Here is a 13,690-nt window from a genome sequence, read left to right on the forward strand (position 1 = left end):
CACACACACCACACACACACACACACACACGCACGCACGCACGCACGCACGCACGCACGCACACACACACACACACCACACCACACACACACACACGCACGCACGCACGCACGCACGCACGCGCGCGACGCACACAACACACACACACCACACACACACCAACACACACACACCACACGCTGTCCTTTCATACCTTATTTTTTCTGCCTGGTCGCGAGTCGATGGTCGACGACCTGGTCGCGAGTCGATGCGTGACGAGTCGAGCCGTGCCTCGCAGCAGGCTGATGTGTCACCGGATTTGCCCAACACTTCCTTCATGTGTATGCAGAGAGAGCGTACACGTTGATGAGCTTTATAGTCTCCTCCTATACTTCCCACGTTCCCTGTATCGAAAGCGCTCTGCAGATATGGTGCTCTCTTTCTGGCCGGATGCACCTTCTGGCCTGTTTCATTCTTGTCAATCGCTTCCGCGTTATCCGCGGCAATACGAGACCGGTAGAAAGTACAGCAGACGGGGACGTCGATTGAACGCCGCATGAAGAGCCCATAAATTTAAAATACATTGCCGCGTCTTAGAGGCAAGACTTGAAAAGCGCGGCGAAATTGCGCGTAAGTTGCTCGATGTGGCGTGCACTGTGGGAGCTACACCGGCAAAAACAAATGACAGTGCTAAATGCTAGAAACACGCTTTCTCTGCTTAGGACCAGGGCATATAAGGAGCCGCACGTATAAGGAGAGAAGAAAAATAAGGACGCCAATAACAAAAGGAGTCGGAGGAGGAATCTCGAGTGTCATTTCGGGAAACGCGTCATATAGAGGGCGAGTTTCAAAGAGCTGATGTCATTTCCTACGTTTTCTAGCCCTCGCTACGCAATCGGCGGCAGCTTCTATTTTTTTCCCGGTGGTCAAGCAAGGCGTTCTGATGTCACGAAGGGGGTCGGGCTGCACCTATTGCGACGAGAACTTGTTACTTGCAACGGTAATCTTGTTATTGAAGGATAAAACACGCTTCGTACGTACTTCATGCAGCGCTATACGTACGTTTGCGCTGTGCTTACAGGGCCCCGTAGGAAGAAGTTGCACACAACAAACTTGTATGCAACTCTTTGGAGGAAGTTGCATACAAACTGGCGTTGCCGCCATGTTGCCCTTCCGGTCAATGAACGGCTGTCCACGGTCGGTTATGTTGAGGCAACCTTGCAGCATGTAGCGGCAACATAGAAATACTCGGCCTTTACGTTAATGTAGTGCATAATAACTGGCAATGATGAAACGCGCTGAACTCATAAATCGATATTTATTTTAAAGGCTTTGAGTGAAGTTGTTGCTCCGGAGACAATGTCCACACTGCTGGTCTTTGTTACATGCGACATCGCGTGGCTGCATTTGTTGGCGGACCGGGCAAGCCTAGCTTCGGCGACACATTTATGCAGATATTTGTTTCTTTCACCCCCCCCCCCCCCTTTTTTTTTCCTCCTTGAGGAATGGCTGAATGAACTTTATGGCAGATCGCGAAAATTATTGCCGATGCATGGCAATGTAGTTACTTGATTATCGTTCCGATCAACGTTATGATAGAACGATAGAATGAGCACGGCCTCTGCCTACCAGTAATGTTTTTGCCCTTGTAACAACTTCTACTTTAGGCGGACCCAGAAAGACCTCTATGTACATCAATGAAACGCAGTGAAGTCGTTTGATCATTGACTACGCCGCAGTCATGCTGCAGCATTACACAGGAGAACGATCGACACGACACACAGGCGGTTCAGATCGAGAACATCGCCGCCCTCCGTGCGATTCGTCACGCTGCCGGATCGTGTGACAACACCGATATGATGGGGAAGGAACCGTTGCCGGTGCACTCACGTGATGGCATGCAGCGCCGACGCGTATCACTTGAAGGAAAAGCGCAGCGCCCCCTGGTCGGCCACAAAAGCGGCCGCGTTTCTTCCGGTTCGTCTTTTCAGGACAAGAGAAGCAGCGGCAGACCGGACGCTCGCCAAGGTGCCTGCAACATCACTTCCCTTTCTCGTCGCTATGCCTGTCGGCGGCAGCGGGCCAAACAAATGGGCAAGGAGGCAGCGGAGGTGGGTACGGCCGCAGTCAACAGCCTTTCCGCCGGCGTCGGCACGTGTTGACCTCCAAGTCATCCGTAGTCGTAAACAGCGCATAGAATCGCGCGCGGCGGCCCGTACTCGTAATGCTCCGGTCCTAGAAACCGGCCCGAAAGAGAGGCACACGGAGGCTGGTGGCCTTGCGTCGAGCCTTTGTTGTGTCTTACGAACTATTAGGTTTCCCGGGTTCACTTTGTCGTAGTGCGCGGCGCTGGAGTAATCACGATTGTGGGGCCCACGTTTCGGTCCTTAGGCGGGCGATGGACGCTCGTTGGCAGGCGCGATCTTGAACCGTATACCGCCCCGGAGAAAGGGGAGTGTCCAGGCGACCGGCAATGTAAGACCCACCGAAGATGCTTAACTCCACGCCCGCCACAGCTCAAGAAATCGTGTGTATACTTTGAGGCTGAGGGGTCAACAGGTTGGTTCTGTTTACGATCATCAAACAAAGCCAACATTGTAGGTAACATATAAACCGGGTCCTTCGTTTTCGTGTAAAACCCGATAATTACCGATTCTTGCACCCCGAACAAGCTTTATCGAAATCGGCTTAAACCCAATTTTCCCCCCCCCCCCCCCCAAACTTAGGCGTTTCGTAAAGGGTAGTAATATACGCTGGTGTTACAAAACTAATTAACACGGTCCGGCTTGTATGAGCAAGTGGTAAATATATATTAGTAATATATTCATACATAAAATTGATATATGCTTCCTTTTCGCTAAACACTCGAGCGAAAACTGGCATATACAGGGTGATCATTTTTCATTTTTATGGAATTTCTAAATATCGCCTGTGGCATATAGTGTAATTCTTGTCCTTGAGCTAGATTATTCGAAGAGGCGGACATTACTAGCACAATAAATTGAAACACATGTTCATCTAATTAACAAATCTCACTAATTAACTTCTGAATGAATTACTTTACGGCACATATTGCAATTTACGAATTGTAGCCGGTGAGCTTGCAAGACGTATCCACATTAAATGAATTTCCGGGACGACACCAGTTTCGAGATATTTCCCAAAGCGTGGAACTAAATACATGAGCGTTCCTGTTACTTTCGTGCTTCATTGCATAAAAGAGTGTTTTGTTAATAAAGTAAATAGAAGAACAGTGCATTTTTAGGGCAAGTTTGATGGCGCATATCTCCAAACTGGCGTCATTCTGGAAACGCATTCCAACTGGATGCGCCTTGCAATCTCACCGGCTACAATTCGTAAATTGCAATACGTGCCGTAAAGTAATTAATTCACAAGATAATTAGTTGATATTTGTTAATTAGCTGAATATGTGTTTCGATTTCTCGCGCAAGTAATGTCCGCCTCTCGGAACAATACAGCTCAAGGACTAGAATTATGTTATCTGCAACAGGTTATTCTTAAACATTCCATAAAGACATTAAAATGATCACCTTGTATGTTACGTTGACAGGACGGTGGTAGATTCGCATAGTTGGTATTCCATTATTTTGCTGCACAGTGTCTGGCACGAAGCAGTAAAACAAGATAACAGACAAGGACGAAAGACCCGACAGGTCTAGGATGCACAGAGAAATGCTCAAAATTCAAATGATAATATACGTCAACAAAGGCTTGTGTAATACAACGAAAAGCATGTCACCTCTTGCGAAGCATTCCTGTGTGCAATACTGTACTTTGTTCCTTTGGTTCCTTCACCTCTTTCAATCCCTTCTCCCCCTTCACCAGTGCAGGGTAGCCTACCGGGCTCTGCCTGGTTAACCTTCCTGCCTTTCCCTTATGACTTTTCTCTCTCTCTTGTTCCTTTGGTAAATAAAGTGCAATGAAGAAAGTAAAGAAGAGATCGCCAACACATCTCCATTTTACAGCAAAGCTGTTGTAGGCTAGGTTCCAGGAGATCGCGTCCGGCAACGGGAGTTCATAGATAGACCGAAAGTAGATTAATAATTTCGGCTCCATGTGCGTGGTGGTCTCCCGCCAGCTGTGCCTTAGCACAGGTGTCAAAACGGATGACGGATGGCCCATTGTTCCACCAACACCAGCAGAACACACAAATACACCACCACCAACAGCAACCGTCCCCAACGTGGTGGTGGTGGAAAAGTGGTGGACGCACGTCCCACCAATCGTTGTGCCCCTTAGTCTCATGACGTAGAGATCACGCTAGCGCTGTTATCAGCAGTTGCCCTTTCGACTCGCTAGGGGATGGACAGCTCGTTTAACCACATCTTCCAGGATCCTGACGTCAGGATCCTGAAGATGCCTTGCAGTGTGCCGCGGCTATGAACGCTGTGGCTCGTACGCTAGTCTATGACGATGGGGTGGACTTGGAACAGCAAACGCACTACCTGGCCGTCGCGCCGGGCGAAAACAAGACTCCGGTATCCTTGCTCTTTGACGAACATGCCGAAGACGCTCAATATAGTCAATAATGAAAATACAGAAATTCGCTATAGCAATATTCACAATAGCAGACCCACCATAGCCACAGCTTTGCTGGCTGTCATCTTCACAGTAGTGCAGGGGCTCTGAATTTTTTTTAATGTTTGTTTATATGGCTTACATGGGTCTTAATTTTTTTACTCTAAATAATTCCGGCCAATGAGAATTTGTATAAATGAGTTTGTCACGTGATTGTCATCACATGTTCCCGTGAGTGATTTCGCGTGTTTAAATACGTTTGCGTCTAAAAAGAGACCATTGCGTGTGTTAGTCATCTGTGAAAGTTGCTAGAAACATCGCGAATTTTGGGCAGTTCTCCCCGGTTATCATACTTAAAAAGTAACGCCCGATTTGTACCCATCGAATATATATATATATATATATATATATATATATATATATATAATGGGAAGCCAACAAACGTAGACACCAAGGACAACATAGGGGCAATTATTTTTACTCACTAATTGAATTAAAGCAAATGATAAATTAATGTAAATTAAAGTGGATGGCAAAACAATTTGCCGCAGGTGGGAACGATCCCACGTCTTCGCATTACGCGTGCGATGCTCTTGCCATTGAGCTACCGCGGGGCCGTTTCCCCATCCACTTTCTCGGGTATTTATGTTTTGCTACTAGAACTAACCCTGTGAGAGTTAGCCAGCGCCACCACTCACGGATCACGTACTCGTGACGCCTGCGGCAGAAAGGATGTTCCACATCCGCCGCCAAAGTTTGTGAGTGGTGGCGCGCTGGCTAACACTCACAGGGTTAGTTATCATCATTTTAAAAATAGTATAAGGATAACAGCACAATTTGATGCGAAGTGTGCAGGCTTAGCAATGAAAAACTTTTGTCAGAAGTTAATCAAAGTCTTCTTTCGGCAAAGCCAAAACGTGCACCCTCGTTAAGGCATTCTTGTCCGGGGAGAGCTATGAGTTTGTCTTTGCGTGGTGTACAACCTCCATATATATATATTGTTACTACTCTGCTTGATACCGGTGCGCACATCTCTGTGATGAGTGACCAGCTTCGTCGACGGCTCACTAAAGTCCTGACACCTGCGGCGTCCTGTGTTGTGCGAGTCGCTGATGGAAGAACACTGGCCACAATAGGAATGTGTGCCGCTCATGTGGGCGTCGCTGGCCGCCAAACATCTGTATTATTTACTGTTATTCGAGAGTGTCCCCATGACGTTATTCTAGGCCTTGATTTTCTATCCGCTCACTCCGCACTTATCGACTGCTCCGCTGGACTTGTTCAACTCGATTTGCCTTGCCCTGACCCACCCGAGGAAGTTCCCAGCAGACTGTGCTCAGCTGAGCACAGCTGAGCACAGTCTATAGATGCGAACCGTCTATGAGCACAGCTATATATATATATATATATATATATATATATATATATACCTTCATATACCTCCATATATATATATGGTACACCACGCAAAGACAAACTCATATAGAAAAAGAAGTGAAAGAGGGCGAGGAGTGGTAGTGGTCAGTGGAGAACCCCCCCCTACAATAAATTTCTGGCTACGCCACCGAACGCTCCAGCCATGACCGGGTCCTGTTAGCTGGGACTTCAGGACTGCGGCTTCTTGACAACATTTGTGTGTTCTGTTGATGGGCTAACAGACCGTTTGCGAGCTTACAGGAATTTTGCCGGCTGAAGCGTTGGGTTTGGAGTGACTCCCTTGGCCGTGAAATTCTCGCTACGCTAAGCATTACGATCTGTCCTTACTGTTTTTAAATGCGTAAGTATTTCTATGCCTACCCAATGAGGAAACCCGTCCGTCCGTCCGTCCGTCCGTCCGTCCGTCCGTCATGTAAGACGATTGCTTTATTGATAGGGCCCGCAGTAGCAAGCGAATTAACCTTTGTGCAGCCTCTCGCTTCAATGCGAACTAAGCGGCGAGAACACAGCGCACAGAAAGCTATCAGCACTCGGTGCACACTGCAGCGGCTATTGATGGGGAAATAGTGTCCCCATCGCAGATCGCTTTCAGGATAGGGCCCGCGCGGCCGCAGCATACGCAGCCGCCTCCGGAGTAGGGTTAATCACGGTTGATAATGGTTCGCATCGAGTAGAGGCAGCGTCATCGACCACATACGTCTACGTACGAGGTCTGCCAAACGTGACACTCTTCAATTACGTCACGTACTACTGCACGCATCGGCCAGTGCTCATCTTCCACGAAACAGCGCCATTATCCAAACGCATCAGCATATAATATGAGTGAACGTTGCTATACTAGTCGCCTCTTCTTCGTCTCATGCTGGCCTCAGTTAAAATTTAGGTGTTGCAACCGCGCTTCTCCGTTTCACGATTCTTTCGCGTTGTTTCTCGCAATTATACCAAACGCAGCAGCATACAACGACGAAACAGCAGGTGACATAGCAAATGCTTACGCATCATTTAGATAACTCCCACAGGAGACTTTCCGCGCAATTTTCCTGTAATGAAGCTTTAGTGTAAACTAGATGCTCAGCCACCGCCTGGGCATCCGGAGCATCGCCTGTCCATCCCAGTGCCGTACGAGAAGAGACCGCCCAGCTGCTGCGATGCGTTCCTTTTGGCAGCAGTGCGGAGGGAAGGGTCAAGGCATGCATTACACAATGGGGTTGCAGGCGCGAGGAGGCACCGCGGCGAGAGCAGGAAGCACGCCGCGACCGCTCGCTGTTTCTGTACGCGAGGCCGAGGGGGGGCGATCTTTGAGAGGCGCAGCGTGCGCCTGCTGCTGCTGCTGCTGCCGCTGGCAGGATCGGCAGTGAGGCGCGAGGAGGGGGCAGCCGGCAGCGGACCCGAAAACCCAAATACGGGGCCACCATATCGCGAAGGGGGCCGCCATGGCGGCACTTTCGCCTACGACGCTACGACGGCGTCGCCACGACGGGCGGCCGGAGCACGCGGAAGCCAGGAAGCACGTGTTACGACTGACCAGGTGAGAGCCAGCGAGGGACTCGCCGCATCCGGCCACCGTGTGTGCGTGTGTGTGTGGGCTGCGAACAATGCCAGCTCTACGCGCAGCATTATAATACTGCATGACTTTTGGGTACGCGTTTCTCGCGTGTGTAGACTACGGCTTGTGAACTTGGGCTGAGATTTAAAATAGCGGAGACGCAGAGGCGCGCTGGCGTAGATTCATGCCGCGAAATGTAGAAGCGAGATGAATGAACGGACGAATTTTATGAGCATCTGACCAGTTCCGCAGCCGTCTTTTACTATTCTGCACCTTCGATTCATTCGGCTTTCCTCTATTATATATCTAATGCTCAAGGACATCGGGCGACAGTCTAAGAGCACGAACACATTCAATTTTCTGCATGCGGGTAAGACCCGAAACGTCTAAATTTCTTTACTCTCACCAAGTCTGACGACGCCTTCTTCTTTTAAACAAGGCTACTGCTGCAGCACCTCATGTTTCAAAATGGACTCATTATACTTACAAAAATCCCGAGGAAGATTTATAGGTTTCGTAACGAATAATATTTACTCGTGGAAGTGGGCAACGCACAGTGCAAGGACCGAGGGCCCACGTAGTTTCCAAACAGTATACAGTAAAGGCATTGCAAGGCAAGGAACGCGAACTGTGATTCGTATTGCCAGATGTTCTGCCAAGAGGTGGCATACATTTTTAATTTCGTTTAAGAACTTTCATCGCTAGTTTAAGCGGCAGGTATAGATGAGTGATTGCATCCGCGAGACAACACCAACGTGTCGTTAATCTCACTGAAAAAAAAAAAATCTAGATAACCTGACGAGTGTTCTCACGTATAACTTTCAGGCTGTGTTTGTCGAAAACAATCTGATTCAACATTCCCCAGCAACGTGTTTGGAACACAAATACGGGAGACCTGGTGCATGCATCTGGACATTCATCGAAGAAAGTTGCGCAGGGTACGTGGGGAACTAGACAACGAAAATTGTACAGCAGCTGCACTTACCCATACAACATGTAACCTCTATGAGGCTCAAGTTCGAATCGTGTTTTGACATACTTGTCCGTCTTTTCCGTTGCGATTTGGACTCTATGTACTACTCCTACAACTTTCTGCCTTCATGTGTACATATATATACATATACCGCTGTACAGCTTGGAGATGGCCACATTTATTTTAGGAGAAAAGCACTGAGCTGTGACAGTGTTGAACCTGTGAAATATAGAATCATGCTTCACAACGGTAAGAAGCATAACATGGTTGTCATTTAATGTAAGTTGACCTTAGTTCGGCGAGTGTAACCTTTCTTCGCTACCAATTCAGTTGAATGCGCCGGAACAAAAATGTTTTTTTTTTTAAATACAATTGACGCACCGAACTTACGCATCGTCAAATCCGCCGACGCTTCTTTTGTCTCTCTTCCGTCGTGGGGGAATGATTAAATAATTTTAAGCCGTCATATTGTGCGGTGTATTGTACTTTGCTGAATGTACACTAGTACGACATTGCACCATCGCGCACCGATTTTTTACGTAGCTGATGATACGCTGACATCACTTTTTTCCGTGCTCACGTTGGTTTCGACGGGAATTCAGGGCGCAGGCTCCTTTCCCAAGCGCATCACCCCTGAAGAAAGCCGAACGCCAGGCCGGGGCACGCTTGTACCCATTTGAACCAGTGGGTGCCCGGCGGCGGTGGGAATCGAACCCATAGCCTCCCGCAGCCGAGGCGGGCGCTCTACCACTAGGCCACGGCTGGTCGTAATTGATAGTAAGCCTGCTTGTGCGGACTTATCACATCGCGGATCAGCGGTAGACTGTCTACCGCACTTGTTTTCCTTATTTGACTCGAATTTATTCCTTATGATAGCTCGAGCACGTGTCATTGTGTTTCTGAACTATATGCGCTCCTTCAACGGTGTTCGGGGTGGTGCATGTTTAATTATTATGATGACTAATGTCGTCGTCATCGCCAGCCCACTCAGGTCCGCTGCAAGACGAGGACCTCTCTCGTGCGACCTCCATTTATCCCTGCCTTGCGTCATCCAACTCAATCCTATGCCTGCAAGTGTTGTAATCTAACCACACCGTATAATTGTTTGCCATAATTGACTTCTTCGTTTCGCTTGCCTTGGCACCCAATCTGTTTACCTATGAACCGCCATTTATCTACTCTACTCATTCATTTGCATAAACTTCCCAGCTCCGCTTCTTTCTCCTAATATCGACTAACATAATCAGGATGATTAAATTAAAGTGATTAATAGAACGAGTCGGAGGAATACTCCTGTACTAGATAAGGGCGAACCACGTTCATGGATTTAGGAGAATTATTACACCAATAATAAAATAAAGATGTGTAATAACGTGAATTGGATGAGCTGGTGGCATTTACAAGCGTTTCACGCGGAATAATAACAACCTGATGAAATGTAACTCGCGAACAGCGTGTCATCAAAGGACTCAATCGCAATGAAGCCATGCTTCTTTAGCAGAATCTGGACAGGATCGGTATATAACTTAGTGAGGGCTTTCAAAACTGGGTGCGCTAACTTTCCTTCTGCATAGACTGCAGTCAGCCGATGCTTCATTGCCGAGAGGAAGGTAATATTTGACCAACTGGATAGAAAGGATTTCCTCCTGCGTGTATGGAACATCTATAGTGTTCACATAAATGCCGCTCGGAGTGACAAAAAATATTTTAGAGCGAAGCTTTCTTTGAATGCTTTCCAGGGTTTGGCATGGCTGTTCGCTGCTGGGTGCTGCTGGGTCGGTCGGTATTTTTTTCTTTTTTAACGCGAGGAAAATTGGAATGTCACACCTGCTTAGAACCAGCTATCCCAAAAACTGCACTGCAGCAAGCATCACACATAAAAATACTCAAACATAAGCTAACACCACAGGTAACAACTCTTCGAGGGCGCGCGCCCTAAACCCACGAAAATCAAGTCACATGCATTTCTAGGCAGCATTGTTGCAGCGTTGAGAGCACAAAGAGAGATTTGGCTTTAAGAGCTGAAGGGAGAAAATATTTAGCATTTGACGTGACACTTAGGTTTGTCTCATATTTATGTGGTACTAGTGGTCCTGCAGAAAGCAAACCAGACAGATACGGCAATTTGGATCTATAGCAAAACACTCCGTTTTTGAGTTTGATTTTGAAGCACCTTCTGCGCAAATTTATTTGTAGTTGTCTGTTGGTGGTTAGTGCATGTATACCTTCGAGTTCGGTTACTGCCTTTACACGTTGGCACGATTTTGTTACTTTCTAATCACGTTGCTCGCGAAATGATTGGTTCGCGCTTAAATGCTCAAAGAAATATTTTAGTGTAGGACCATGAGCAACCTTGAGTGCTTCACTGCGTCCGCTGTGCTTTGTCTGTGGCTGCCTTTTGCCATGGAACACCTACTTGGACAGGACAGCTGGTAGTTGTTTTTTTTTATGCACTAACAACTGAAGTTTTAAAAAAGTGATGTTTTTCGAAATAAATATGCTGTTGCGTCGAAGTTACTACGCAGGAAGTGAACGCGAACTCAAATTTGCGGTTGTTGGCCGATTTTCGTGCGACATAGTCCGTGCAATACCGGCTTTCATACGAAGCCGGCAACTTATCCGACATCATCTGAAACAGCACACCGGGTCACATCACCTGACAACCTGCCCGAAGATTGGTTAGTGCAACAGAAAGAAAGAAAAAAAAAAGCTAGAAAGTGGAGCAATAGATTCAGCGCAGACTCACTGACACGGAGATATACGAGTGGGTGACCTCTCGATTGTTGAATCCTCAAAGCTCCGGTGCGTTTCTGCGTGCGATAGTTCTCTAAGCCCTAGCGACTCGGTTAAGAACACGCTTTGACCCTTTCCTTTATCAGAGTAGATCGAACTGAGTACACGCTAGCGGACTGCGAAAGCAACAAGCGATTGAAGTGGCGCAAGTATAAATTTCGGTCACCTTCGTGCAAACAGTTCCCATTTTCTTGGTATGGTGCCCTGTCATAACATGCTGAAAGAGAGACAGTGGCAAGATATTTCCGTTACCACCAGTTATGAGCACAATTTGTTTAACACAAGCTGATTAAGAAGCAGATGACGCGGCATTCAAACAAAGTACGAACTATGTTGAATCAGTTTGGCAGGCTTTGGTCGAACAGCTGAGCTCCGGATGTCGGCTTATAGAGTCCATGCGCTATTTATTATTCTCAAGAAACGGTTTCAGTTATTGCAGTTGAACTTGTTGCGAAATAATCAAATGAGAAACAACTACGGTTAATGCACTGACGTATTGTTTCAGGCGGTAATGCTCGCACTATACAGTGACAAGTTATGCATACTATAAGCGGATTTCTTGTCTTTTCCGAGTCGCTTGTAGGACTCTCCATTCATATTTGCAGTCTTCTGAGATTCTGAGACAAGAGCTAATTTCACCGTACTTCGAACCTTCTCGCTTAATAGTTTCTTCAGGTGCACGAACCGGAATGACAGACATTTAATTACACCTGTCTCGTCAGAAGCTTGAAAATAAGCGTCCAAGTGTTTGTTAATATTACTGCGCGCAAGGTTTCGCCCTCATGAACCGTGATGACCCGTGTTGCATTATTTTTTTTTTCAAGAAGAAAAAATCGCGACACAACCCGTCTCACGATAAACGTCGACGTTAATGCGATTAGCAATGAATCTATGTAGCGATACACCGTATTGCCACCGCAGTGAGGCGTAATGAATGAGGCGTTTATGCACCCCGGTTCCTCTCTCGGATTACCATCTGGAGATGCCACGTCATCTAGCGGCGTCGCCGCGAAGTCCGCGCATGACACCTGCGTGAATATACCGGGTGATCACTTTTAAGTTTTACACAATTTTGAAACATCGCCGGTGGCAGGTAGCATAGTTCTAGTCCTTGAGCTAGATAATTCAACCGGCTACAATGAGTAAATTGCAATATGTGCCGTAAGCTTATTAATTAGGAAGTTAATTAGTGAACTTATGTCAAATATAATTGATTGTGTGGTTCGATTTCTCGTGCACGTTATGTCCGCCTCTTTGAATAATCCAGCTCAAGGACTATGATTAAGATATCAGCAACAGGCGATTCTTAAAAATTCTGTAAAACGTAAAAATGATAAGCACGTATATTTAGACAGAATACATTGACGCGGGTTCGATTCCGCCCAGCAAAATGAATAAATAAATAAATTAGCACTCCCGATGCGTAAATTTATCGCAAGTATTTTTGGTTCAATGCTCCGAAAGCCATCAAATGACTGAAATTAGGGGCGAAATGAGGGTGATTACTGCCATACGCCGAATTTCCGATTAAAATGAGCTTCCGGAAGGTTAACTGCATCAGAATAAGAAGGTCGTTTGGAAGGCAGGATGAAGTATATTTAGTCTCTGGTGTTCTTCTAGCCTCTGTACGCCGTGGATGCCAGGGCCAGCTTAATGTTCGGATCAAGCACATTGGTGAATGCGCATCGAAACAGGTCACGATATAGCTACATGTAGCTGACATGTCGCTAGATGAGATTTCACTCACATGTATAGCTACATGTCACCGCAGTGCGGCCGTAATGGAAATGATCTGCCGTGTGCGTGATTTTAGGCGTTCTGGACATGGCCTCACAAGAACAGACGCTCCAAGTGGCTTACGCAAGCTATGTATATCATGAACTCACCTTGACGCTGTGGAGCGCAAATGACTTCACAAATGCTGTTCTACATTCCGCCCACCCCAGACAACGCGCCTCAAGATTCAACTCCGTATTTTTTTCAGGCCTGTTACGACGGGGTTCAACTTTTCTGCTGTCTTGCGGATTTCCAGCGTAGTTTTCACAAACGCGTTGCCTTGAGTGGCAGCCGTGCTTGTGGAGCGTGTGCACGCATGTGGGAAATCGCGACACTCATCAGTAACTGTCCTCGTTTGTGTATACAGAGACAGGGGTGCTTTCCGTCTGCGATAAGCTTAGCAACCATACGCCCTGTCGACAGAGGGTCATAGTCTTCTGGCCTGGGTGGACGTTTACACAGCGCTCCACTTTTACAGCATCGGCTCTTGAATGGGTAATGACACGGAATTTTAAGGTTGTCCGTTATTGCGTTAAATAAAAGTTCTAGAGCTCGCAACCCGAGAAGAAAAACATAGAAAGAGCTAGCCAGCATCAGGCTGCCTACTATTGGCCTTTTGGATTTGGTTGCACTTTTGAGCCAGTTCT

General features: G+C 47.1%; 2 protein-coding genes across 3 annotated transcripts in view; one reads left to right on the top strand and one right to left on the bottom strand.

The window, feature by feature from the left end:
• The window catches only part of LOC119449896 (venom peptide isomerase heavy chain-like), a 42,127-nt gene extending 28,836 nt beyond the window's left edge, over nucleotides 1–13,291 (bottom strand). The window contains exon 1 of one of the 2 annotated variants that reach the window (XM_049665513.1): nucleotides 13,154–13,291. The gene's annotated coding sequence lies outside the window, so the exon portion shown is untranslated. Of the gene's footprint in view, nucleotides 1–1,869; nucleotides 2,005–13,153 lie in introns of those variants that run through there. The other variant, XM_037713177.2, reaches the window with a different exon arrangement.
• LOC119449899 (flavin-containing monooxygenase 5) overlaps nucleotides 6,600–13,690 on the top strand; it is a 32,777-nt gene continuing 25,686 nt past the window's right edge. The window contains exon 1 of the mRNA XM_037713182.2: nucleotides 6,600–7,483. The gene's annotated coding sequence lies outside the window, so the exon portion shown is untranslated. The remainder of the gene's footprint in view (nucleotides 7,484–13,690) is intronic.

The sequence above is a fragment of the Dermacentor silvarum genome, chromosome 4, assembly GCF_013339745.2.
Source record: "Dermacentor silvarum isolate Dsil-2018 chromosome 4, BIME_Dsil_1.4, whole genome shotgun sequence".
Taxonomy (NCBI): domain Eukaryota; kingdom Metazoa; phylum Arthropoda; class Arachnida; order Ixodida; family Ixodidae; genus Dermacentor; species Dermacentor silvarum.